Source organism: Taudactylus pleione, unplaced genomic scaffold, assembly GCF_031769625.1.
Source record: "Taudactylus pleione unplaced genomic scaffold, aTauple2 ptg000089l, whole genome shotgun sequence".
Lineage (NCBI taxonomy): Eukaryota > Metazoa > Chordata > Amphibia > Anura > Myobatrachidae > Taudactylus > Taudactylus pleione.
The window spans coordinates 720856-748556 of record NW_028284491.1 but is presented as its reverse complement, the minus strand read 5'-3'; the positions used below and the strand labels follow the sequence as shown (position 1 = coordinate 748556).

At 46.3% G+C, this 27701-nt stretch overlaps 1 protein-coding gene across 1 annotated transcript in view; it reads right to left on the bottom strand.

Annotated features, from left to right (window-relative positions):
- Positions 1 to 27701, bottom strand: part of ATP7B (ATPase copper transporting beta) — a 119932-nt gene that overhangs the window by 87157 nt on the left and 5074 nt on the right. The gene's annotated exons all lie outside the window — the stretch shown is intronic.

Sequence of the window (27701 nt, the reverse complement as noted above, 5' to 3'; positions counted from 1 at the left end):
ACGATCAGTAATAAAATAATATATGGAAATATAAATGTTTACTACCCCAAAAGGGGAGTACCTGTGCAATCTACAGTATGTGTGCTGGCACATCAGGGTTAAAATTAATTATGTAGGATTCTGAACTCCCTGGGGTTGAACACAAGGCAGTGGCTGATAGGGAAAGGACTGATTAAGAGTTGTACGCTGTTAGCATAGCTACTGCGGCAATGCTAACATATGCTAATGCCGCAGGAGGTGTCTGAGGACAAAAAAGACGCCCCCTGATGGTATCGCAGATCCAAATGCCGAGTATTAAGACGATGCATTGGATTACCACCATTGGTCACGGCATTGGTCATCTGAGTGAGCCTAAAGCTACTCAGGATGGCTGTTTCAGCTCCAGAGAATGTGTGTCAGAAGACACAGGCACTGGCCTCAGCACTCCCAAAAAACGGGTGGGCGACATGTCTCAGTTTTCGGGACCACCAATTACCCGCCCCCGGCTAAGGGGCACTGAGACCTTAGTGGCAGAAGGAGACCTGCACACGCGCAGTGCAGATCCTGCACACACAAACATCTCCAACAATCGCAGTTGTCAGCCAACCATCAGGTTTTGGGACCAGACAGTTATTGAGAAAGTATCCTCATCACTGATATTCCCCTGTCAAAGATTACATAACAGTATGTAAGTGTTCTGTTTTCTGTTTTCTTCTGGTTTATTTTAACAAAATTATTTAGCAATTTTTATCACTGTGTGTTATGTTTATTAATTTGTTTTAATATGTGATTCTTTTTAATAAAGCAGTTTTGTGGCAAATACAGTTCAAATGATGTAACAATCAGACCTACAGTACATTGGCCCTCATTCAGAGCCGTACGCTCTGAGCAGAGCGCACGCTCTGAATGAGGGCCGCCCTCCATAATTATGGAGCGTCCTCCTGGACGCTCGTATAGCTGTGGGTCACCACCCACAGCCTATACGAGTGTGCAGTTTGATGGCCGCGATGGTCGTGACCATCGCGACTGCGAGCCAGAGCCTGCGGTTGAGGTTTTCAATCGCAAGGCCCGGAGTGATTTTGGCTCTATCAGAGCCAAAATCACTCCCACTGACATCACTAGTGATGTCAGTGGGCCGGCTTCTGACGGTAGGCGTTCCCTTGGGAACGCCCCCGTCAGGGAGGCACGCCCCCGGCACGCCCACCAAAGGGGGTGTGCTGTCAATCAACATCGACAGCACGCCCCCTTTGATCAGACACAACGAGCGAAGGAAAGTCCTTTGCTCGTCGCGTCTGGCGCATGCGGACGACGGAGCTCCCTCCGTCGTGCGCATGCTCAGTGCAGACCATCGACCCACTTGCGAGTGGACAGCCGCTCGCGAGTGGGTCTGAATCAGGCCCATTGTCTTATAGGCAGCATAAAATTTCACATGACAAAGTTTTACCGTTCGACAATTCAAGGTGTCTATTCATGTAGCAGAGAAAGGCCCTGTTTTGCGGTAAACTGGGCTTTTCCCTGCTTACTGCTATTCACAGAGAGGGTTTCCGTGGAGAAGTTCATGCTACAGCAATGGCTGCTGGTCTAGGAAAGGTGGTGGAGCCAGGACCGGGTGCCGGGCAGAAATAAATTCACACAGGAAGACCTGCTTCCCGACGCTTCGCAGAGGACGGCAAGGAGAAGAAGGGACCGCCGGAGCCCACGTTTTCAGATCTCAATCCAAGAGTAATAAGTGTATATGAATTCTTACTACACATAGCTATATATCGCATAGAAGTGATGCCATATACAGTGAAAAGTTTACATACATCTACATGAATAGACCCCTACCCTTCAACATAACCCATTCCACCACGTACAAACTGCTCTGCTCCGGGACTTCCCACCTAATTTATCATTGCAGTCACCTGTGTTGAACTAGGTAATTGATGAGACAAGTGTTTCAGCACAGGTGGCTGCAATCATAACTTAGGTGGGAAGTCTAGAAGCAGAGTATTTTGTACCTGGTGGAAGGGGTCATGTTGGAGGGTTTGTAGACCCCCAGGTTACAAAGTTCCACAATGATACAAATCACAGACCATATGATTGCTACAATATCAGTTATTAGTTACATATAAATATTAGATTACTAGTAAAGCATATGCCAAGTCCCCTCAGTCCCCCCCGCCCCCACTGTTCTGTCCCTCCCCCACTGTATATACTTACCCTTACAGGCACAAAGTAGTCCTCCTGCTAAGGTTTTTCCCATCGAGCTGCAGTGGGCATTGGCATATCTAATATGGGAGCAGGAAGGACCTCACCACACACCTTGCACCCATAATTGTACCTCTCTCTCTCCGAAGTCCCGGCAAAGCTGGCACAGCAGAACAGCAAAAATCACTGGGAAAATGGCGCAACAGCCATTTTTCCAAGAGTTTTGCACAAGCGTAAAAGTGAAGTCACCAGGAACTTGGAATGGGCACCATGTTCCCGGAGACCTCCGCATGCGCAGTAAACTCGACACAAAGCCAGAGTGTATTACGCTGCCAGAGAGGAGGCCCTCTCCTATTTTAAACAGTCTCTGGCAGTGGGAGTTGTTGGACGGGCAATGTGCCCCTGGCTCCCACTGTGCATGCATGTAGAAGATGGGACAGACCTTACCAGATTATTCTATAGAGCAGTTATAGCTTCTCGTCAGATTTGCTAAGCATATATTCCACATGTTATAGGCAGGCTACACGCTTAGATCTGTCATTACAAGGTCCAAGCACAATCAGGGTCATTCTGGCAGTAGAAGCGGCCCTGGCATACTAAGATGGCAATCAAAAGTGAAAAGGTAAAGGCCCCCAAACATCAGAGATGGATTGCAGCAATCGTGCAATTTGCAATTGATTGTGTATAAAAATCTTTCCCTTTTTCATTCGATTGCAGTTGCAGAATTGCCACAATCGATTGAAAAAGGGAAAGAATTTTATACACAATCGACTGCAAATTGCACGATTGCTGCAATCCATCTCTGATGTATGGGGGCCGTAACATAGAGCTTCATCAGCTTCATTATTAGTGCCAGTGCTGATCCAGCACATAATACAGGCCGAGTTCAGGCTGCAGTTACACCAGCCCTTCTAGCAAATGCCAGAACTGCCAGATTGCCCGTCCAGGCCTGAGGATACCTATCTATGGAAAAGGGCCAAAGAGTGGCAAAGTACGATATAATGGGGCACTCAACTATATACTTGTAATAATATGCTTTAAAATATATCTATCTATTCCAAAAGAAAAGATATGCCAAATTCAACATAAACGGCAACACATTTAAAAATCAGGATATAGTCCTAATAGAAGGATAAAGTGTTCTAAATTGGAAGGTAAGAAAGAAACAAGTATATAAAATGTGATTATAAGGTGGTGTTATATTAACACACCAACCCTGTAGATCAGCGGTTGTTTAGTTTGCTGCCGCCGATCAGATTGCTTTAGTGCAATTAGTGCGGCCAGGGTAGCGCTGCCGTTCAGCTCTTCTGGGAAGCTCAGGCGTGCCCGGGCCGTATCCTCTATAGGCGCGGTGGCGTGACATCACAGATCACGCCTGCCTGCTCAGCCAGTCATCCCGCCCGCTCCGTCCGTCCGCCCAGCCAGCCATCCCGCCCTCTCCACCCTCTTTTTTTGTGTGGGGAGGAATGTGGTTTATAATTATTCTGTGTGGCCAGCCAATGTAATTATTTTTCATGAGGGGCAATGTGTTTTATTTTTTCTTATGAGGGGGCCAGCCAATGTTATATTTTTCTGTGGGGGGCAATGTAGTGTGTTTTATTCCTGTTGGGGCCAATGTATTATGTGTGTTTTATTCCTGTGGAGGCCAATATAGTGTGTTTTATTCCTACAGAGGCCAATGTATGGGTGTTTTACTCCTGCGGATGCCAATGGATGTGTGTTTTATTCCTGCGGAGGCCAATATATGTGTGTTTTATTTCTCTGGGGCCAATGTGTGTGTTTTATTCCTGTGGAGGCCAATGTAGTGTGTTTTTCTTTATGTGGGAGCCAATGTAGTGTGTTATTTTTCATCGGTCGCGAACGCCGAATTGCCCGATGGTGTGCCTTGGCAATTTTAAAATCTTGCGCTGTGTGCCTCAAGTTGAAAAAAATTTAAAATCACTGCTGTAGATTGTAACAGCATATCACCAAAGGGGTGTAGTAGTAGGTATTACTGTCGGCCGCATGTTCAAATCCCGACAGCGACAGCCCGGCAAGGGTGAAAATCCTGATCGTCCTAAGGTACGTATCGCTAACCTAATTCTACCCCCTAACCCTCCCTTAGGGGTGCCTAACCCTAACCTAACCCCCAAGTGCCTAAACCTAACCCCCCCTTCCCCGCAGTCTAAACCTAAGTCTCCGGGGGGGGTGACTAACCCTAACCTCCCCCCGGGGGTGCTTAACCCTAACCCTCACTTCCCCTAGCCTAAACCTAACCCTCCCGGGGGGGTGCCTAACCCTAAGTTCCCCCGGGAGCCCTAAAACCTAACACCCTCCCCCCCCCCGCGCGGCTGTCCGCGCCCGGCTTACCTTCGTTCGGTATGCCAGGCGTCGGTCTTCCGGCGTATGGTTAATGACAGGCGCCGGGATTAGAGTGTCGGGAAGCCGGCGGTCGGTATTTAGACCATCGGCTTGCTAACTACATCCCCACCAAGCCTGTATCAATACTTGAGAACAATGTGTCCTTAAATGAAGCAATTCTGTTTGATGATCCTTATGCACATGTATTCTTGGAAGTTCACATAGAATATAACACATAAATTGCAACAATGTACTTTCTCAATGCACTTCAAGGGAGTATGCAAAATAAGTAATAGCTTATATCCCTATAATGTCATTTCTGCATTCATTGATTGTTTAAACATAGTACAGTTGATAAATGTGACAGTTATTCTCTTGTGCTTGTTTTCATACAAAAAGCCATGTTCAATAATATGTGATACATCTGTCAAACAATCAGTATTATGCATATGGCTTCTCAGCATTTTACAGTACAATGCCTGTAATGACAGAGGAAATGTAGAGAGGCTTGTTGCCTGGTAATGTGATTGCTACTGCAGGGTGTGTGCTGTTGCAGTGAACACCCTGTGAGCGGATCATAGAAACCAGCTTGCAAAGTAGAAAGTATAGTGAGCATCAACTGTCTGACCATTTACAGTACATCAGAGAGACCTGTTGCTGAAAGTAGCTCAGGAATCAAAGTAGGACAACGGAGCTGATGGGAGTACTGGTAAGTAAGTACCGGACAGTAAGGAGGTGAAGCTGTTGGCTGTAGTTCCGGTGGGTTCCAGTCTATGCACAAATGGGACCACCGATTGAGGCACAAGATGCGCGTTTCGCTAGAGCTTGGATCCATGGGAACTCAATGGAGTGTGTGACAGGCAGCAATTTACCAGTAAGTTAACCAATAGACGTGGTATGTTCGATTAGCATGCCTTAGAACCAATGATTATACTAAAATAGGGGCTCATTTATCAATGTGGTTTATAATAGTCAACGAGTGATAAAACTCGATGCATATGATAAATGGTGTGCCAGCCAATCAGCTCCCAACTGTCATTTTTCAAACAGCTGATTGGCTGGAGCACCATTATCATATGCAACAAGTTTTACAACTCATTGCGTATGATAAAATGTATTGATAAAGAAGGCCCATAGTGGCCAATCAGAGTGTGAACATTGATTGATGATACTGGTGGCCAATGGGGATTCACAAATTTCCATACCAAGTAAAGTTAGCTTAGTGAGGGCTAAATTGATGCTATGTATCGAAATGACTACATAATTAGCTGGTATAGGGTCCAAAATGGCCGTGAACCTCAAATAAATTATTTGACGAACAGCCATATTTTGTAGTCCATTTTCTTTATTGGCATATGGAAGCACTATTAATTATAACACTTTAAATTAGATGGAAGCGAACTCCCTCTTATGTTCGCAGGGGTGGGGGGGAGATATTAGATCGCCCAGAGATCTGTTAAGTCAAAACAGACTAAAATGCTTAAAAATGTTCTATCATTCTCACCAATATGTGCCTTTAACAGCTTTGGTTAGGAAAAAGATATCAGACTTTTTGGAAGAAAATTATCACTCCTTAAACAATTTGTCAGGAACAAAAACTCCACTATAGAAGATTATATTTCACAACATCATACTGAGCAACCTCAGCTGGTTTTTCAATTACAGAAGATGATCTTGAAGCCCTCTGCACTGGAGGAACTGAATGCAGAAGCTAATTTAGTAGAATGCTTCATAGTCAGAGAAGATTACAAAGAAAGAAAAAAATCTGGGTATTTCCATCTGAAAACATATGTCCAGTATTAAAAGTATTTATGGACTTAGTATCAAAATATATGGATAAACTCCATTGGAAAAACAGAAGTAGATGTCACCTGAAGGACAACATGAATAAAAAAAAAAAAAAGAGCTGCACTCAACGAGATTAAGAAATGGAATGATATCATTATAAAGCAATCTGCAGTGATTTGGCCTGTTGACCTTTACTTAAAGGAACCCCTTAGACGATTATACCCCTTTTACACGGACATGAAAATCCCGGGTTTTTGCACGTGAACGAGCATCAACCCGAGATTTTTGTCAGTGTAAACGGATCAACCCGGATCCAGTGACCCGGGGATCCAATACGGCTAGCTTGCAGAGTTGGGCACGGGTCGTTCCCATGTCACCCTGCAGTGACAACAGCGCGATATGGGTCACGATGACCCGGGTCATGCTGCATGCTAGCTGATTGGCTAGCTTCAGTGGCACTTGGAGATTACATCATCTCCAAGTGTCCACTATAATGCTAGAAGACCCGGGTCACTGTAGACCCGGGTCCAGTATGAACGCTGTCGACCCGGGCATACCCCGGGTTGGTCAGCAGTTTGAAAGGGTTCTGTCCCGGGTCTGACTCGGGTTGGAAACTTGTTCCAAATCCCGGGTCAGACCCGGAACTTTGTTGTAAAAAGGATGTTAGAAGACTCCTCATGCTATTGCAAAAGAATATTAAATTCCACTGATAATTTTACCATTGTGTATACGAGGCTTATAGACCAGGCCCTAAAAATGGGGATGATATTTAAACAAGAACATGCCTACCTACAAGTAGAGAAAAGGTACCAACATTTTAAATGTTGCCAAAGATACATAAAAATAAAAAGTACCCCCCTGGCAGGCCAATCAAGCAGACAGGTACTTTTTGGACATACATTTACGACACCATATACAAAATTGGATTAATCCTCAAAATATGCGCAGAGCAGCCTTAATAAGTATCTTTCAGTCAACTGGGTGTCACCACACCCAAAAGTATTTAAGTGCAACAATTAAAAATGAGACTAACACAAAACTAGCGCCTAGTGTTGTGTTCATCAGTCTCATTTTTAATTTGTTACGCTTATTTACGACACCATGTCCAAAGTTAAAATATACCAACCAGGTCGTTACCTGGTTACGATATATCAACGACATTGTATTGATATGGAATGGAGAGATCATCTTTTGGGGTTCATTGACATACTAAAATACTAACAATCTCAGATTAACATATGAATTCAGTAAGGAGATGGTCACTTTTTTAGACCTATGCCTTATCAGCAATATAGATGGCACTATTAGAACTGACTTGTACCGTAAAGAAATAGCAACTAACAGTCATCATGAGAGTGCACACTTTTCTCTCGACTCTTAAGAATATCCCTAAAGTGGAATTTCTCAGGGTAAGAAGAGACTGCTCTCATAGGCAAACGCAGGGGGGGTTCCGTCTGCCTGGAAACCCCCCTCCCCAGCCCACACCATGACCACAATAGAAATAGTAATATAATAGATTGTTGCTAGTGCTGCATGTTCTTCTCAGTATCACAAATTAAATAATTAGCACCATCTGTGGATCTTTTAACATGTATCAGCCAGTAATAAATAACCTGTGCACCAACTAGAAGATCTGGAAAACATGCACTGTTAGAGATGCACTGCTATAGAGCCCAATATGCACATATACAGTATGTCCAGGGCAGTGCTAGGTTCTTCTGCTGCTCCTCCAGGCTCCTGGACTTGCTCCAATAGTCTGGAATGGTGCTTACATCTAAAATAAATACGTTCAGCTCAGGCAGGATGGCCCTACTGCTGCATTTTATGGCTTACTGTGATCACTGGACCTGAATATGCTGGAATTAATACACACAATACACTTTGTATGACGCTTATTAAGGCTGGTTCAGTACTAATTCTGCCCTCTTCATTGACTGGCCACACTCGCTGTAAAATTAAGCATTTGGAAACCCCCCTCTGGAAATCCTGCATTTGCCACTGGCTCTGATGAAGAAACTTTCAAATAAAGATGTGATTCAGGATAGGGGATATAGCAAGAAATCCATAAAGAAAGCATACCATACTATAGCACAGACCAAAAGGTAAGAGAAATACAAAAAAATAGAAAAACAAAATCCCCTTGGTTGGTAACTTTTGTAGAGAATGGAGAGATCTGGAAAAAATAGTCCAAAAACATTGCCACATTCTCTTGATAAAGATCTACATGACAATCTGGACAATACGGTGGCAATGAGTTGGTGAAGAGCAAAGTAATCTCTTTAGTCTAAAGCCACTTACAAAATTGAAAGCGTGAAAGGCTCATATACTGCAAAGGAAGAGGAAAACAACTGATAAATATGGCAAACATATAGCGATACGCCATTTTATCACCTGCAACATCCAGTGGCAGAATGGAGCATGAAGGACACACAAAGGAACGCAAAAGGGGTGTGGCCAGTAACTGGAGGGGGTGTGGCCGATTATAATGGGAGAAAATCTTGTCACAATTTATGACCCTTTTATATACTAAGAATAGAATACTATAAAAATCTCTCTCATAATATATATATATATATATATATATATAGGCACAAATGTTATTTTCAAACTTGTAGCTATACAAACAATTAGAGTATAACCAGATAATAACCCCATTTTATTATAAGAAACACTGTAATCCCAACTGTTCGTTCATGCCCTAAGGAGAAAGTTTGTCCAAATCCACTTAGACTCTAATTTTAATAATTGAAGTGACGAACACCCCCTCTGAGCATACGGGGCACATTATCTATAATTCTATATCTAATAGAAGCCAAACTACGTCTGGCTTCCAAAAAATGTTTGACCACTGGTTGGGTCGCTGTGTCCCCTTTCCAGTGCCAATCTGATGGCACTCCTATGCAGAGCCATTCACTCTTTAAACATCCTATCCGTTTTGCAAACATAGTTCTTACTACAGGGGCATGTAATAATGTAAATGACATATCTGGTGGTGCAGGTCAAAAAATGTCTTTACAGGTAATTTCTTGGGCATTAAAAAGCAGGGCTGCTATAAGTGTGCTAATTGTATTACATGCAGATATATGATTAGCGGTACATGTTTCCATCACCCCTTGGCAGGTAGATCTTATTCTATCAGACATTTTTTGACCTGCACCACCAGATATGCAAAACGGAGAGGATGTTTAAAGAGCGAATGGCTCTGCATAGGAGTGCCATCAGATTGGCAGCAGTGGGGCCAGTGATGCGACTTGCACTAAATCGTGTCATTGTGGCCCCGCCCCCTGCTTCACAATGCCGTTAATATCAGCACTGTGAAGAAGGGGCGGGGCCACAATTATGTGATTGCGCTGTCATGCCCCATGCTCCACCCCCAATGATGCATCATTGCCACATCACACCCCCTTCTCCCAGAAGGAGGGACCTAAAAGTCGGCAAGTATGCCACACTGTAGTACCCACACATGCCACACTGTAGTGCGCACAAAGTGTACTCACTAGAAGCAACAGCATTCTTAGGTAGCCGGCAGGGCAGCAGTCTCAGCAGTAGTCACAGCCTCACAATGTGTCACTCCCATGAGGCTGCGCTGCTGCTGATCTTCATGGGTCAAAGAAGCATGTGATGAGCTCCTCCAATCAGAGCTCAGCACATGCTCCTCTGACCCCTCTGCAGAGACTCCTAGGAATTATTACCCAGTAATGCACTGCAGTGCTGAATTTGACACTGTAGTGTGCCCCTGTCCTCTGCGTGTAGCTGCTGGCCGGGTCAATCACAGCCTTAATGACTGCCCGGCAAGCAAATGCACAGTCTGCTATACGTACGGCTCCATAGGCCACACCCTCCCGCGATAGAGGGCTTGGCTACAAATCAGTGGGACCCACTGTGGATTTCACCAAATACCCGGTGGCTCAGTGTGAGCCTGGCAAAACGATGGGAGTAATTTAGACTGCAGCTGCAATCTCAGGTCTGTAGGAATGACCACACGCTGGTTCAAGCAGAGAATTTTGGAGCATGTGGGGAATATTAAAAATGAAACATCAGTATTTGGATCAATATAATTACTAAATTAAGCTTGAAAATTCTTCATCGCACTAGGGATGAGGGGGCAATTAATTTCCACAACGTCCTTCTTTATAACCATGCAGCAATCTGCATATATATTACATATTGGATCCTGTGTAGAAAATTTCATGCCAAATATATCTTGGTTTGGATTTAGATATTTTTTGTTGTTGCACATGCCTTAGTGTGACATCCCTCCGCCTCTGCTTGATAACCTACTCCTGATGTCTGCGTGGTCAACATGGCTAGATTGATATCTAGATTGATAATCACTATTTTATAATATGTGGAGATGGCGGCACTCGCGACGACTGATAAACCAAACAATAGCCGGTTGTTGTATCAACGTTTCAGGGACTTTATTGACCCTTTCGTCAGGATATCCTGACGAAAGGGTCAATAAAGTCTCTGAAACGTTGATACAACAACGGGCTATTGTTTGGTTTATCAGTCGTCGCGAGTGCCGCCATCTCGACACTTACATAGTCTCACCTGCCAGGGAGAGATAATTGGAGGGAACCGGACGCAAGTACCTTTCTACTGCACTGGAGTGCCAACTATTCTTGTTTTTATATATATATATATATATATATATATCACAGTAGAATATATAAAAGCCGTTTATTGTATTTTTATGTATTACTGCTAACGAAAATTCCAATGAATAATTCTGATGTAACAAGATGGAATTACGTGCCTGTATATCTGATGGCACCAAGGGCTTCATTCAGAGGCGGCCGTACGGTCTACGACCGCACGGCCGCCTCGATGTTTGTCCAGTGCGCATGAGGGAGCCGGCTCCTTTGTGCGCATGCTTGAGACCCGCTACGACCGACAGCGCCGGTCGTAGCGGGTCTCTCTCCAAAGGGGGTGAGCTGTCGATGTTGATTGACAGCTCGCCCCGTTTGGAAGGCTGGCCGAGGGGGGTGGCAGCCCAAACGGAGGCGTTCCCATGGGAACGCCTGCCGTTTGGGGGAGGCCACACTGACATCACTAGTGATGTCAGTGGAGAACTTCCGGCTCTGACAGAGCCAGAAGCTCTCCGGGGCTTACGACAAGTGAGACCCTACCCTAGGGTCTCGTCGTAAGCCCCGATGGTCGCAATGGTCTATGAACATTGCGACCATCACCCTAGCGGTCGTTAGAGCTGTGGGTGTAAACCCACAGCCTAACGACCGAAACAGAGGCGGCCGGTCAGGATGCAAGCGGCCGCCCAGTTTCTGAGCAACCGCTTGCATCCTCTGACCGCCTCTGAATGAGGGCCCAAATGCTTTGAAAGATGACAGAAATGCATTGTGCAATTGTCCCTTCCTTTCACAACATGTTACAATGTAAATCTGTTCCCTTGTATTGGTGGTATTATCTTATCTTATCCTTTGTTTATTCTTATGTTACATCCGAACTGTATTCACAGACTAATTGTAATGCATATTTACCATCTATTGTAATGTTTCTTGATTAGACCTCCATAAAATAAAAAACACTGTCGGTAGCCAGACACTTTCACACAGTACATACAGCCATTTTGAGAATGACACAGTATTGGTTTTCACAAAGGGCCTGATTCAGAGCCGGACGCAGGGAGTTTTTTTTTTTGTTGCGGCCTCCGGGCCGCAACAAAAAAAACAACAGAATTTGTGGGTTTTTGTTTGTCCACCCGCCTCTTCAGGATTGACCACAAGTTCTCAATGGGATTAAGGTAAGGAGAGATTCCTGGCCATGGACTCAAAATTTCAATATTTTGTTCCCCGAGCCACTTAGTTATCACTTTTGCCTTATGACAAAGTGCTCCATTCGATGTTGAAGAATTGATGAGCTTAATTAATGTGAGTCCGATGTTGATGAACTCGATCGGTTGGGACCGAAGTTGATAAATTGAAGAACTTAAGTCCAATGTTGGAAGCATCGGATGAAACAGATGGTTGGATGTATCGGCTGGAACCAATAGTGGCTGTAAGAAGAAGTCTCAGTGGTAAAAACCAGTTTGGTGTGCAAGATGGTATAGGAGACTAGTTTACCAGATATAGGAACTGGATATAACAGACTGGGGACCTGATTCAGTAAGGATCGCTATTACGATCGCTGCTCCGTAATCACACACAGATCCACTGCGAAAATATGCTAATGATTGTAATCGCAATACTTTCGCAGTCTAACATAAGGACACCCACATCCCCTTACGCACATTCGTACTACTTAGCTAAATAGCAAAAACATCGCTCCCTCACGCAGAATTACAGCAGCCCTGACCTTACCTAGAAATTGCTAACTTCATTCCACGCAATGGGAGCTCAGGCTGCGTATGCCATCGCAATGGTTAATTTATGCACGCCCATGCAACGGCGTTCAAACGCACTGACCACAGAATCATTCTATAGTAGCTATATACATCTCTTTTATAGTCACTTTTTCTCGGGTACAAGCCATCTATACTGTAGTATCCACAAGAATTGAGCAATAATCTTTCCCACATAATTAAGGTGTTGAAATAATATAATCTTATAATTGCTCAAGATCGTTCAACAGTTTTTCTCACTTGAGGAGAGTGCTGAAATAATATAACCTTACAATGTATGGTTGAGATTATGGGAGTTATGTAATAGGAGCAGATATCACAAAGTTGCCCGTTTTTCCTGCAGGATTGGGGCTAATTTTAAGAAGCAATCATTTATAATACTGGTTTAGGCTTATTACTGATTTCTTCTTTCATTTTAGCCGCAACCTCACAGAAAAACAGACAGCTCTGTGAAATTGGCCCTGTTACATAACCCCCTATGTATCTATTACACATAATTTTTGGTCTCAGAAGTTTGAGTTAGGAATAACCATTTGGGTGCTTTTACTGGCTATGACCCATAGTAATTTGGTGAATATGAGTATACTGTACTAGTAGATATACTAGCGATATACTAACACAGTATATTTATGATCTTCTATACTGCGTCTCCCAAAATATATAAGGGGACGTTTACCCAGAAAGGGTTAACACAGAATCAAAGGAATGTTAATCAAATTAGAACCCCCGTCTCAGCTTGACCCTTTGTGGTGAGGTAATCTGCCGGGCCACACAATACCGGCACCCGACACAGGAAACCCCCGATTGGTTTAAAATACAGACTCTAATCCTACCACTAAACCTAACCCTCCGATCCCACAGCCTAACCCTAACCCTCCACCCCCGCAGCCTAACCCTTACCCGACGCCTGCATTCTGACCGTCAGGATGCCAACTACATCCAAATCTGCCTCCGTCTGATTTCATATACTAGCCTCCTATGTAAGCTTGATAATCACCATGTGAGTCAGTATAGGATGAGTTATGTTTAATAATATGAGATATGGTAAGAACTTACCTTTGTTATCTCTATTTCTACGAAGTCCATAGGGTTCCACAGGATACCTTGGGGTATAGGTGTGACGTCAGTCATCGGGCACCATAGAGTTAAGATTTCAGCCTCCCAGGATGCACTAGGGTCCCCCTCCTATACCCCGCCCCCGAGCCAAGGCACCTCAGTTAGTTATCAAGCCATAGGCCGGAGGAGGAGAAGGAAGAGAGAGAAAGAAGATCTGGATACACACAAGAATCACACTCTCACCAGAGGGAGAGGGGAAAACCGGTGACCAGACCAAAGCCCATCTGCAGCACAGTTGCGACAGGGCGGGAGTCCTGTGGAACCCTATGGACTTCGTAGAAATAGAGATAACAAGGGTAAGTTCTTACCATATCTCATATTTTCTACTTCAGGGTCCATAGGGGGGATGTCCCAAAGCAGTATCCTTTAAGGGTGGGGACGCTCCTGTGCTGAAAGGAGAATCCGCCGCCCGAAGGAAGCATCCTGAGAGGCGAAGGTGTCAAACCTGTAATACCTCACGAAGGTATGGACAGAGGACCACGTAGCAGCCTTGCAGATCTGGACTGCAGAGGCACCACGTCGAGCTGCCCACGAAGGACCCACAGACCTAGTGGAATGAGCCTTCAAAGAAGGAGGAACCGGCAGACCTTCATGAAGATAAGCTTCAGAAATAGTCATACGGATCCAGGCTGCCAAAGTTTGCTTTGAAGCAGGCCAACCCTTTTTACGGAAGCCATAGAGGACAAACAAGGCATCCGACTTCCTAAACGAAGAAGTGCGGTCAACATAAGTACTTAAGGCCCGCACAACATCCAAAGTGGCCTCACCCACTGAAAGACCAGGTGAGTTAAAGGCTGGAACAACGATATCCTCGTTAACATGAAACTGGGAAACAATTTTGGGAAGAAATTCAGGCCGAGTGCGGAGCACTGCCCTGTTCCCATGAAAAATCAAGAAAGGGGGTCTACAAGAAAGAGCCCCTAAATCAGAAACACGTCTGGCCGAAGCTATGGCCAGAAGGAAAACAGTCTTAGCTGTTAGCCATTTAAGATCCACTGAGCCCAGTGGTTCAAACGGCGGTCCCTCAGGACCACAGCCAAATCCCAAGGCGCCACAGGTGGAACAAAGGGAGGCTGAATGCGGAGAACACCTTGCATAAAGGTGTGCACATCCGGGATTGTAGCAATCCTACGGTGAAACCAGACAGACAGGGCCGAAACCTGTACCTTCAAAGAAGCAAGGAGAAGCCCATGATCTAGTCCCGCTTGTAGGAAGGTGAGTATCCTAGACAGACGAAACTCCCGCGGTGCATAACCTCTCGGTTGACACCACTGGAAGAACGTATGCCACACGCGATGGTATATTCTCGTGGAAGACGGTTTCCGACTCGTAACATGGTACGCACAACAGAGCTGGTAAACCCCCTGGACCTCAACATGGCTGTCTCAACAGCCACGCCGATAAGAGACAGCCGAATCAGGTCCGGGTGAAGACAAGAACCCTGCGACAGAAGGTCCGGTCATAGCGGCAACCGCAGAGGACTGTCCACGGACAGACCCTGAAGGTCTGAGAACCAGTGCCGTCTGGGCCACGCGGGAGCTATCAACAGGAGCGTCCCTCCTTCCTGTTTGAATTTACGGATTACCCGTGGAAGAAGGGAAACAGGAGGAAACAGGTATGCGAACCGGAACGTCCACCGGACAGAGCATCCACCAGAGATGCCACTTCGTCTCTTGTGTGAGACCCGTACACCGGCAACTTGTTGTTGTGCCGGGACGCCATGAGGTCGATCTCTGGAAGACCCCACCTGTCCACCAGCAGTTGAAATACGTCCGGGTGCAGGGACCATTCCCCCGGATGAACGTCCTGGCGACTTAGAAAGTCTGCCTCCCAATTTAGCACTCCCGGGATGAAGACCGCTGATATGGCCGGAAGATTGCGCTCCGCCCATACCAGGATCTGAGACACCTCTACGAGAGCCGCTCGACATCGGGTTCCTCCTTGCCTGTTTATGTAGGCCACGGTGGTAGCGTTGTCCGACTGGACCTGCACCGGGCGACCCTGGAGAACCCGATGTGCCTGCTGGAGAGCATTGAAGACCGCATGGAGTTCCAAGATATTTATTGGAAGCTCCGCTTCTGTCGGCGTCCACCTGCCCTGGAACAAGTGTGGACCCGAAACTGCTCCCCAGCCCCGAAGACTGGCGTCCGTTGTCAACAGGACCCAATTTGGTACCCAGAACGAACGTCCCTTGCTGAGATGGGTCGTCTGCAACCACCAGGCAAGGGATAGGCGAACCTCCGTGGTGAGCACTATCGTCTGGGACTTTAGAGACTGAGGCAGCCCCTTTCCACTTGGACAGGATCAGGTGCTGCAGAGGTCTGGAGTGAAACTGGGCATATTCCACCATGTCGAACAGCGACACCATGGAGCCCAGTAACCTCATCGCCGAGTGTAGAGACACCCGGCGGCTGTGCAGACAACTGCGCACCCTTGACTGTAAAGCAGAGATCTTTTCCCCCGTCACAAAGATCCTTTGCTGTCCCGAGTCCAATAAGGCTCCGAGGTGCAGAATCCGCCGAGACGGGATTAGAGTGGACTTCTGCCAGTTTATTAACCAGCCGTGCCGTTGCAGTAGCGCAATGGTCAGGTCCAAGCAGCGTAGAAGGAGTTCCGGAGATCCTGCCACTAATAACAGGTCGTCCAAGTACGGCAACATGCGGACTCCCTGCAGCCGCAGAGAAGCCGCCATGACCGCCATCACCTTGGTGAACACACGCGGTGCTGTCGCCAGGCCAGAAGGTAACGCCCAAAACTGAAAGTGGTCGCTGCGGTTTGCAAACCTGAGGAACTGTTGATGGCGCAAAAGAATAGGGACATGCAGGTAAGCGTCCTGTATGTCCAATGACACCATGTAGTCCCCAGGTTCCAGCGCCAGAATGATGGACCGTAGGGTCTCCATCCGAAACTTCGGCACCCGCAGAGACTTGTTGAGAGCTTTGAGGTTGAGAATCAGACGATACGACCCATTGGGTTTCTGCACCAAAAAAAGATTGGAATAGAAACCCTGGCCCCACTGGGAGAATGAAACAGGCACTATAACTCCAGCCTGGAGCATAGTGTGCAAGACCTTCCGCAGCTCCGTGGCCTTGTTCCGGTCTGATGGTAGACCCGTGGTGAAGAATCGAGCCGGGGGTCTGTGCCGGAAAGAGAGGGCGTACCCGTGGGAGACCACCTCGAGAACCCAAGTGTCTGTCGTGGTGACCGACCAACACCGGGCGAACTGCAGCAGGCGGCCTCCCACTTTGGGATCCCCCAAAGGGAGGCCCGGACCGTCAGGCCGCAGGCTTGTCATCAGGCTTAGGGGCCGGACGTCTGGTACTCCATGCCTGCTTCCGGGGCTTGGCCGATTTCTTGGGACCAGCCTGTCGGGGAAAAGACTGTGGTTTGGGCCTGCCCTGGGTCCTATAAGACCGAAAGGACGATGGTCCTGAACCAGAAGGAACAGCGGCCGACGGGAGACATGCCGATTTGGCTGCCGCCAGCGTGACCACAATCTTGTCCAGATCTGGACCGAAGAGAACTTCTCCGTTAAAGGGCAACCCTCCAAACCCTTTTTGGAATCAGCGTCCGCCTTCCAGGATCGCAACCATAAGGTGCGACGAGCAGCCACCGCTGCTGAAGAAATTCAAGACACCAGAGTACTAATGTCTAAGGCCGCCTCGTTGATATAAGTGGCCGAATCACGGAGATTACCAATCAACTCCGTCTGTTCGGCCGGACAGTCGGAATCAAAGGACGCCTCCAATGAATCTGCCCAGCGTTCCATCACTCTGGCAACCCAGCAAATGGCCATAGCCGGCCGCGCTGCCCCCCCCGCAAGGGAATAAGCGGACTTCAGGCAGATCTCCACCTTGCGGTCCGTAGCATCCTTAAGGGAGGACATGGATAGCATCGGCAATGTGGCACTACGGACAAGACGTGTCACATGAGAATCCACCTGTGGAGGGGATTCCCATTTAGCAAAATAATTATCCGCGAACGGATAAGCCACCGCCAGGCGCCTCTGCGGCTGGTATCGCTTGCCAGGCTGTTTCCACGCCTCCTCTAAATGGTCCACTAACTGACCCGAAAGAGGAAAGACTGTGGCGTCACCCTTCACATCCTTAAAAAAGGCATACTTGGATTTAGCAGCTGGGGGAACTTCGTCCTCAATCACCAAGGCTGTGCGGACTGCCCGAATAAGTCCAGGAATATACACCTTGGACCTAGCGTCAGCGTCCTTAGTATGGAGAGGTTCCTGATCGTAAGGATCCAGAATTTCCCCATCATCAGACGTCCCTTCGTCATCCTCATAAGGAGCCGACAGAGACGCCACCGGCCGCTTATGTGGCCGCATCACAGCCTCCCCCTGCAACCCACACCGGCTCCTGAGAAACCGGGAGAGGGGAAATAGGGAGACTGCGGGGTACCACCAATTGTCTTGGGAAACCCTGCCTGGGTGACACCACTGACTGCTGGGACAAACCCATCTGCATAAACGCGGGCTGCGGAGCTAACTGGCCCACTAAGGTTGTAAGCGCCTGAGCGAAACAAGCCCAGGGCGGCTCCTGTACCGGTGCTGTAACCGTAATAGGCCGCGCCATTGACAAACACTGTCGGCAGAGGCCCTCCACGCTACCCTCCCCCTCCGCTAAAGGTACTTTACACGTGGTACACTGTAGCCGGAGAGGAAAATCACTTTCAGACATGATGGTACCAAGTATGTGACCCCTCTCTGCAATTATATTTTAAAGAGGCGAGAGACCACCCTGCAGCACCGCACCGCAAGGGCTTAGCAGAAAGAACAGGGACAGTAATAAAGCTGACAGTCAGAATAGAAGATACAGGCAGCAGTGCTAGCACAGTCACATACAATGCAAAGAAAATCAATTCCTGCACTAACCAGCGCTGATTACTCAACTACACAGACACAGAGTCTGGTAGGACACAGCGCTGCATACACAGACCTGACCACAGCGGAGGAGAGGTATGCGGGGGGACCCAGACCACGATGCCTCCGTCCAGGCTTCCAGCAGCGTTCACCATGCGTTCAGGAAGATGGCCGCCGAGGAGCAGAGAGGAGGCTGGCCTGGGGGAGGAGCGCTGCCACAGGGCCAGTCGGCAGTGTGCAGAGAGGGCTGTGTGCAGCGGGGGAGGCGCCAGCTGTGAGACAGGGAAGGCGCGCTCCCCTGGCATGCATTTAACCCCCGGGACGCCGCAGCGCTACCGCTTTGCTGCGGTCCACTGTCCCAGGGGGGTAGTGGAAGCGCAGGTTACATACCTGGCTCCACACTGCAGCCAGTCCCCAGGGAGCCCCCTGCCTGGGGACTCTGGACCATGTAACAGCGGGGACCCACCGCGGGACCCCGCTGCTTACCTTGCTGTCCCCCTTGATTCCGGCCATGGTCCGGAACATCTGGGGTCACCGCTAGCTGTGACCCCAGATGCTCACCAGCATCCCCGTCTCGGGACCGGCGTTCTGGTACCGGCGGGGGTGTAGGGAAGACAGCATGGACGTCAGGACTGACTGTCCATGCTGTACATCCAGATGTGCAGCCACAGCTGCATGCAGGAAAACTTCAGGGGCTCTTCTTAGCCCCCACTCCAACAGGTGCACCCGACTCCGGCCGGGCTCCAAACTAAACTGGGGTGCCTTGGCTCGGGGGCGGGGTATAGGAGGGGGACCCTAGTGCATCCTGGGAGACTGAAAGCTTAACTCTATGGTGCCCGATGACTGACGTCACACCTATACCCCAAGGTATCCTGTGGATACCCTATGGACCCTGAAGTAGAAATGGGACATTTTATTTTTTTTATCCTCGGACGGAGCTACGGATCGCAGAAGCCGGCAGGAGGCGTCTACTGAAACAAGACGCCTCCTGTGGCATTAGCATATTATCGTCCAAACACGCAGATACTGTGCAGTAGCGTATTCACACAGCGTGCCTCGCACAGCGCGCCATTATTTCCTCTTATACAGGGTATACCCTCTACTGTCTGTCTAATAGTTTGCAGTTCACGAGCCTTACATAAGAAATGCACATCTACAAAACATGGATGTACTTGTGATAGATAGGATTTAACAGTCTTTTCAACAGTAGGTTGGAATTTCATGACTGTATTTATTTTAACACTTTGCTCGCAGGATCTGTCAGAGAAAACAACAGTCTCTGCCAATCGTCGCATTGATTGACAACATGTCAGTAAATGTATTAAACAGCCATTGTTGTCAGGTAATAACAGTGGGCTCCATTTAACAATGCACCTAAATACCAACAGCATATTGTTTAGTATCACAGTGATACATATGAATATGCCACTGGTATTTATCATTACTTACCTCACCAGCGATGTCCTCCTAGTCGGCGAGGATCTTCTGCTCAGCAGCTGCCAGCGACGGGCTACTCTGTCATGCGCGTGGGCGACAGTCAGTATATGCATGTGCATGACTGTTTAACCTGGCGGTGACACGGCAGTCAAATAGCAACATAGAACAAAGTATTCCTTAATGGGGCACTCCCGGACCTATATCTGTTCAATTTGACACAATGGGCCTGATTCAGACCCACTCGCGAGCGGCTGTCCGCTCGCAAGTGGGTCGATGTTATGGACTGAGCATGCGCACGACGGAGGGAGCTCCGTCGTGCGCATGCGCCAGACGCGACGAGCGAAGGAAAGTCCTTCGCTCGTTGTGTCAGATCAAAGGGGGCGTGCTGTCAATGTTGATTGACAGCACGCCCCCTTTGGTGGGCGTGCCGGGGGCGTGCCTCCCTGATGGGGGCGTTCCCACGGGAACGCCTCCCGTCAGAAGCCGGCCCACTGACATCACTAGTGATGTCAGTGGGAGTGATTTTGGCTCTGATAGAGCCAAAATCACTCCGGAGCTTGCGGTTGAAAACCTCAACCGCAGGCTCCGGCTCGCAATTTCGATGGTCGCGATGGTCTCGACCATCGCGGCCATCACAAAGCACGCTCGTATAGCCTGTGGGTGGTGACCCACAGCTATACGAGCGTCCAGGAGGACGCTCCATGAAAATGGAGCCCGGCCCTCATTCAGAGCGTGCGCTCTGCCCAGAGCGTACGGCTCTGAATGAGGGCCAATGTCGTCAACTGGTTTGGTGTTTAACAAAAATTAAAATATAACTTTTATTATTCATATAAATAGTTGTCCGCAAAATATAAATGTGTACCATAAAATAAATAATGAAATAAATAACAGTAATCATAAATAATAGAAATTGTGTTGCCACATCAGATTCCTCGTGTATCTTATTAGTATATAGATTTTATCATGATTTAGAATAATCCATAATTGAGGTTTTCTTATTGGGTGTCAGTAGACAATGGACAATACTCAAATTATAATGACTCTACGATCTAATTAACATACATCCACTAAAGCTGACCGCAGTGGTTATATATGATGGATGACCAAAAACCTCCTCGCTGTCCGGCTATAACACCAACCGCATAGGAGCTTAATCGATTAGTATATCAAATCTATATATCCCACATACAGATACCTGATAATACTCAAACTAGATATACTGTCATATCTGGAATAGTGTTCCCTAATTACTGGTACAGTTTTGTGAATAAAAATAGTTCACATTTATATCTAGTGAGCAGGAACTGAAATAAATAGATTGATCTGATTAAATTTGGGTCAAAAGGAACATTTGAATGTGCGCTATCTCTGCACTCTCTCCCACATGTATTAATCAGTTGAATCTCCAATATTTAAAGATTAAGGGACTCCAATGAGTCTATTATCACATTGATAAACACGTGAATATCAGGGGCAGATTTGTGCCAATCATTAGTTTCCTCCACACACACACACACAGACTATAGCATAGATCTGTTATAACACACTTGGCCATGATGCAGAGCCGCTCGCAAGCGGCCTGATGTTTAGGCACTGCGCATGCGCCTCGTCCGGCACACGCGAGCCCCGCCGAGCGACTGAAGTTCAGTCGCTATGGGGCTCGCAACAAGACGGGGCGGCTGTCAATGGTGAGTGACAGCTCGCCCCATTTTGAGGGCGAGTAGGGGGGGTGGTTGGACAAACACAGGCGTTCCCTTAGGGAGGTCTTACCGACATCACAACTGATGTCAGTAGTGGACTTCCTGCTCTGCTAGAGCAGAAAGTCCACTCGGCCTTGTGCAGCCTAGACCCTACCGTAGGATCTCGTCGCAAGGTCGATGGTCGCGATTATCGCGATGGTCTCCTGGCCGCTCGCACAAGCTGTGGGTCGTCTCCCACAGCTTTGCGAGCGGCCGGAGAGCACAAAAAAAGAAAAACGCCCACAATCCCAGCATGCAGGCAGCGGCAGCGAGCTGCTCTGAATCAGGGCCTTGGAGTCAATGATTCTTATTAGTACAAACATGAGCTACACTTTCAGCACAGCAGTTTGTTAGCTGTTGCAAATCTGATACAATTATTTTTGACACAATGTCTCCAGTAGTGTGCACACATGCACTGTATCACGTGTCTGCTCAAGGAGTCCTATCGCCTACTGACACCCTTCCTCTGTTCATAGTACAGGTTGAGTCTCCCATATCCAAATATTCCGAAATACGGAATTTTTTGGGCATGACGGAGATAATGAAACCTTTGATTTTTGATGGTTCAATGTACGCAAACTTTGTCTAAGGCACAAATTATTAATAATATTGTATAAAATTACCTTCAGACTGTGTGTAAAAGGTGTATATGAAACATAAATGAATTTCATTTCTGTACACAAACTTTGCTTGAGCCACAAAATTATTGAAAATATTGTATAAAATGACCTGCAGGCTGTGTGTATAAGGTGTATATAACACATAAATGCTTTCTGTGTGTATATTGGGTCCTATTCCCAAGATATTTAATTATGGTATGCAATTATTCCAAAATACGGAATATTCCGTTACGGAGACTCAACCTGTAATATGTTATACAGGTTCATAGTGGTTTTACACAATATGCAAAGCGCCCATGAGGTAACAAGCATCGCGTGTCTCCTGAAGCACGTTTCGCTACAAACAGCTTAATCATAGGGTCAACCCGACTTCCAGGTTGACAGCTCTTATAAAGCGTTAGCTGGCCAATCACAGCGTTATCCAAGTTGATGGGCATTCATTATATCCAATCAACATCGTTCCTTATGTGTTCTAGGAACCAATCAGTGTTTTTTCTTTTGATTGATGGTTCTGTCAGCTTTCCCATAGGTCCAGTGCCAGGAAGGCTTCAGCAGTAGGGGCCCTCCCTGCACTGACACCTGGTGCGGGGGAGAACTAGAGCTGATAAAAGGGGCATGGCCTCACAGAAATGGGCGTGGCATTGCAGGAAGGGGTGTGGCCTTGCATCCAAATCCCCATTCGGCGTTCTTATCACTCGGGGGTGGTGGGGGCTGCCGGAGGTGCGTACTGCCCTGTGTGCAGTGCTGGTTCCCACACTGTGACAGGAGCCAAGTGCTGCACTTAATGCTACTGTGCAGCACCCGGCTCCTGTCACTGAGGGGGTAGTCGGCACCTTGGTGTTACCCCTCGGTGGGTGACACCTGGGTGCAGCCCGCACCCCCCTTGTGACACCACTGGGCTTCAGTGAAGCTGGAAAGGCTGCTGCCGGGACCCCACTGCCGGCAATGGTGACCGCATTGCTCTCGCCATCTTATATTACCACTGCTATGTTGAGTATTGAAAGGCTGACATAACCCGTATAGCCAGTACTAAAGGGGTTATTGTCTTGTTGATAAATGGGGCACTGAGATCAGTACAACAACTGGATCACCAGTTTCCTGAGCCTGCTCAGCAAAGGAAATTGAAACTTTAAATATATTTTATTTGAACAACAGGTTTTTCAATACTTTCCAAGTTACCTACTGTACTCCAACTAAACATGCAGCACTTATCATCGAGTCAAAAGTACAAATAATCCATAAGGTGAACTTTGGATGATATTTAGCAACTAAAATCTGCTACACTACACGCAGCACTCAGTGTTCCCCTGTCTATATAGTGACAGGAGTGACAGTCAGTGAGTATGTAGAACCAGGCTGTACATGACAACCATATATATTTATCTATTTGGCCATGTCAATATCTATAACTTGTCTAATTATAACTGGATTCCTTCCGACAAAACTTAAAGTGGCTAAGAATTGTATCTGCAGCCAACAAATTGCAGGAAATGGCAGGAAAAGATAGATTAAACAATATACAGTATGTCCCCTGCATGAGGCCAGGAAGCGATGAGAAAAATCTTTCTGTTTGCAGAATATTTACCTCTTTCCACGCGTTTCTCTGTGTAGAAAGAATAGAGCTCAGGTAACACCAATGTCACGACGACTCGATTTATAGGACTATAATATCCGTGAAATGTGAGCAGAACGGCAAAGTAAAAAAGTAACAACAGAACTCAGCTGTACGTACTCCAGAACATCCTCTGCTTTCATCTCCAGAGACAGAGTTCAGTGACTTTGGGGTCTATTTACTAAGCAGTGTTAGGAGACAAAGTGAAATTTGATAAGGTACCAGCCAATCAGCTCCCAACAGTCATTTTTCAAACACAGCCTGTGACATGGCAGTTAGGAGCTGATAAGTAACACTGCTTAGTAAATAGATCCCTTTATCTTTTTTTATTCCTGTGCTTATTCAGCATAATCAATTATGGCATGTTACACAGAAGGAAGTCTACTGGGTCATTTACAAAGCCAAAAATGGTTTTACCAAGATGCACAGTTACTTGCACTTTCTATTCCCAATTCTGAATCAGCCCTTTGTGCGATACTTTGCAGGTTTTTGGGCTGTGACTGAAATGTGTCAGCGGAAGTAAAAATGTCACCTACACTCACTGCCTACGATCACATTTAACCATCCTGTGAAAATACGGTGGTAACATTTTATTCTGACAAGAAATAGAAGTTAAAAAAGAGCAGCTAAATGATGCTTTACTAATTAGTGTATTTGTAGAAGACACAAAGGGCCCAATAGGTGATGGTCATAAATCCAACAGCGCGCTACAAAATCTGTTTTATTTTACAGTGTACAAGCAGTAAAACAAAACAAAATAATAACTTCCAGATAATTTGCTCTTGTGCTCATGCCAGGCCTAGCTGTGGCCTATAGAGGTGGATGGGTGGACGTGCTAACACAAGTGATTACCTGTAGAGGTATACTCATGTAAATGTGGCACACAGATTGGAGATGTGGCCTAATTAGAATTTCCAGATACACTATTTATGGGTTTTATCATTTGCCGCAACTCTTGTGTATATATATATATATATATATATATATATATAAAAAATACTTGCATAGAATCACACGTACACTTGTTGACCCCTTTAATTAATTCTGGTCATGGGTTCGCTAGAGCAAGCACTTGTCGCTCTCAGGGTTTTGGTTTGTTTCACTATAGGAGTAAGGACGCAATGCCGATAATTAGACAAATTGAGCGATTGTTACCCATTGTGCATGCTTGTACGCGACAATTCGCACACACAGCGATGAATTGTGAATATGCTCACACAGAGGATTTACTCGCAAAGTGAGTGAAGGGTAGTCAGTGTTTGGGTGAGGCAAAGGGGGTTGGTTAGAAAAAATACAGGTGTGTCAGACCGTTTAAACACTGTTTTCTGGGCGTCCATTAATTAGCCACTGCATTCTTGCTCGCAGCAGACAAACAGCCTCATTTATCAACAAGTTTATAACTCAAAACTAGTGATAAATATCACTTTTTATGATAAATGGTGCTCAGCCAATCAGCTCCCAACTGTCATTTTTCTAACAGTTGACAGTTGGGAGCTGATTGGCTGAGCACCATTTATCATAAAAAGTGATATTTATCACTAGTTTTGAGTGATAAACTCGTTTATAAATAAGGCCCAAAGCCCTCTGTGTGTCTGGAGACCCGCTATGTCTTCGACAGCTTAGACTTACTCAGAATACTGATGGCCGCCTGATCTGCGTTCAATGTTTCCGTGTTTGTGCATGAGCGGCGGATGTGAGATGCTTCAGTGGGTGTCTCGAAGGACTGGACGGCGAGTGACTCATTAGTATATGTTTGGAATTGTGAATCCATGAGAGATGGCAGCTGCTATGGCATTTGCGCCCACATCTGAAACAGGCCATAATTCAGGACAAAAAATAACAAAAAATTCCACATGGAGAATAATAAAGCAGTCACTGATGGATCTGAGAGAGTATTAATGTCACTTACATTTCCTCAAGATCAAGAAGCCCTGACAGCCTTTGACTGCTTGGACAGGCTAACACTTGTAGTAACTAAGACAAGTGCCAATATGCAGAACCAAAAGATGATTTTGACCAAGGAGACCACCGTTGGTAGACAAAAGTTGAGCCAGAAAATTAATTTGGTAACACAAAATGTATTTTGTAGCACTAAAGGCACACATCCACTAGACGATTAAATTGAGCGATTGAACGATATCGTTATCATTCGAAAATCGTTTGCAGATTGTTAAAAAAATGTCTAAAACGACCAGTGATGCGCGTGCCTGCTGGTCATTTAAGGGTCTACTTACTAAGCAGTGTTAGGAGACAGAGTGAAAAGTGATAAAAAAGTGATACAGTACCAGCCAATCAGCTCCCAACTGTCATTTCTCAGACACAGCCTGTGAGATGACAGTTGGGAGCGGATTGGCTGGCACCTTATCACTTTCTTATCACTTTTCACTCTGTCTCCTAACACTGCTTAGTAAATAGACCCCTTAGACGTCTATCATCGGGCAAACATGCTGGACAACCTGACGACAATGTCAGGTTCAGCATGTTTGCAGATGATTGATTGATGTGCCTACACAGAAGACTGCTCGTTCAGTGTAGGCACATCACAGACTGACAAACGACTGCACGATTACAATGTCGTAATCGTGCAGTCTTTTGCCTGTCTTCTAGTGGATGGGCACCTTCACTTTACGTCGAGAAGCAAATAATTAACAGAATGCTTTTGTGACACAAAAGTTAATGTGTAGCCCTTAACAGGAGTTTTGTTTCAAGTCAGTTTTGTAAAGTTATAGATAAAATCAAGGTTGCAGCCACAAAATCAGTTTTTGTCAAACACATGGTATACAATGTAAATTAAGCACTTTGTAACAATAATTTGCTGTACGTATAAAATAAGTTGCATCCACAAGTTTAAACCAAAGGAAAAAAAAAAAAAAAAAAGGTCCTTGCCTATGGCAGGACAGGGGCATACACAGTCAGTACTACGCATATCATTACATAATTATTTTTGTTCAAATTGTTGGGGATATGTATCTTCTGGATTGTAGAGTACAAAAAAATATTCCGGGTTCCTGCAATCTGCTCCATGTTTGCACATCACTAGTTAACAGTTTTCTCTCAATTTTGCTAAAAATGCAATTGTTTAAATTTATGACAATGATCGGGATGTACTAAGCATCGCATCCGCAATGCGGTACATCTCGCCTTTTATCAGGTACATACAGAGGGCAATTACCCTGGTATGCACTTAGAAATGCGATTAAAAATGCAAAAGACAACCCTCTGATAAGAGCTGTCCTTTGCGATAGCCTCAGATAGAGGGACTTCCGAGTTTAACACCCAGAAGTCCCTCTGGCGTCCTTCTGCGAATACGCAGTAGGACGTGCACAGGACAGGGGAAGCTATGAGGGATCCGATTGGATCCCTTTCAGAGGGCGTCCTAATAAGAAGACCATAGGCTTCTATTGGATTACGCCATCTTAAGCGGGATGAAGATGCATTCAGAAAATGGCATTTCAGGAATGATTTGTTTAAGGACAGATCAGCAATGATTTTATTTTAAATTTAGTAAAATGATTTAATACAAAATAAAAATGGTTCAGAGTGGCTTTTATGTAATGTACTTTACAATCAGGTCTGTGTTTACTATTTTCACCAGCTTCTTATACTGGGACTACTGGGTGCTCATTACCCTGATCACTGTCATCCAGGG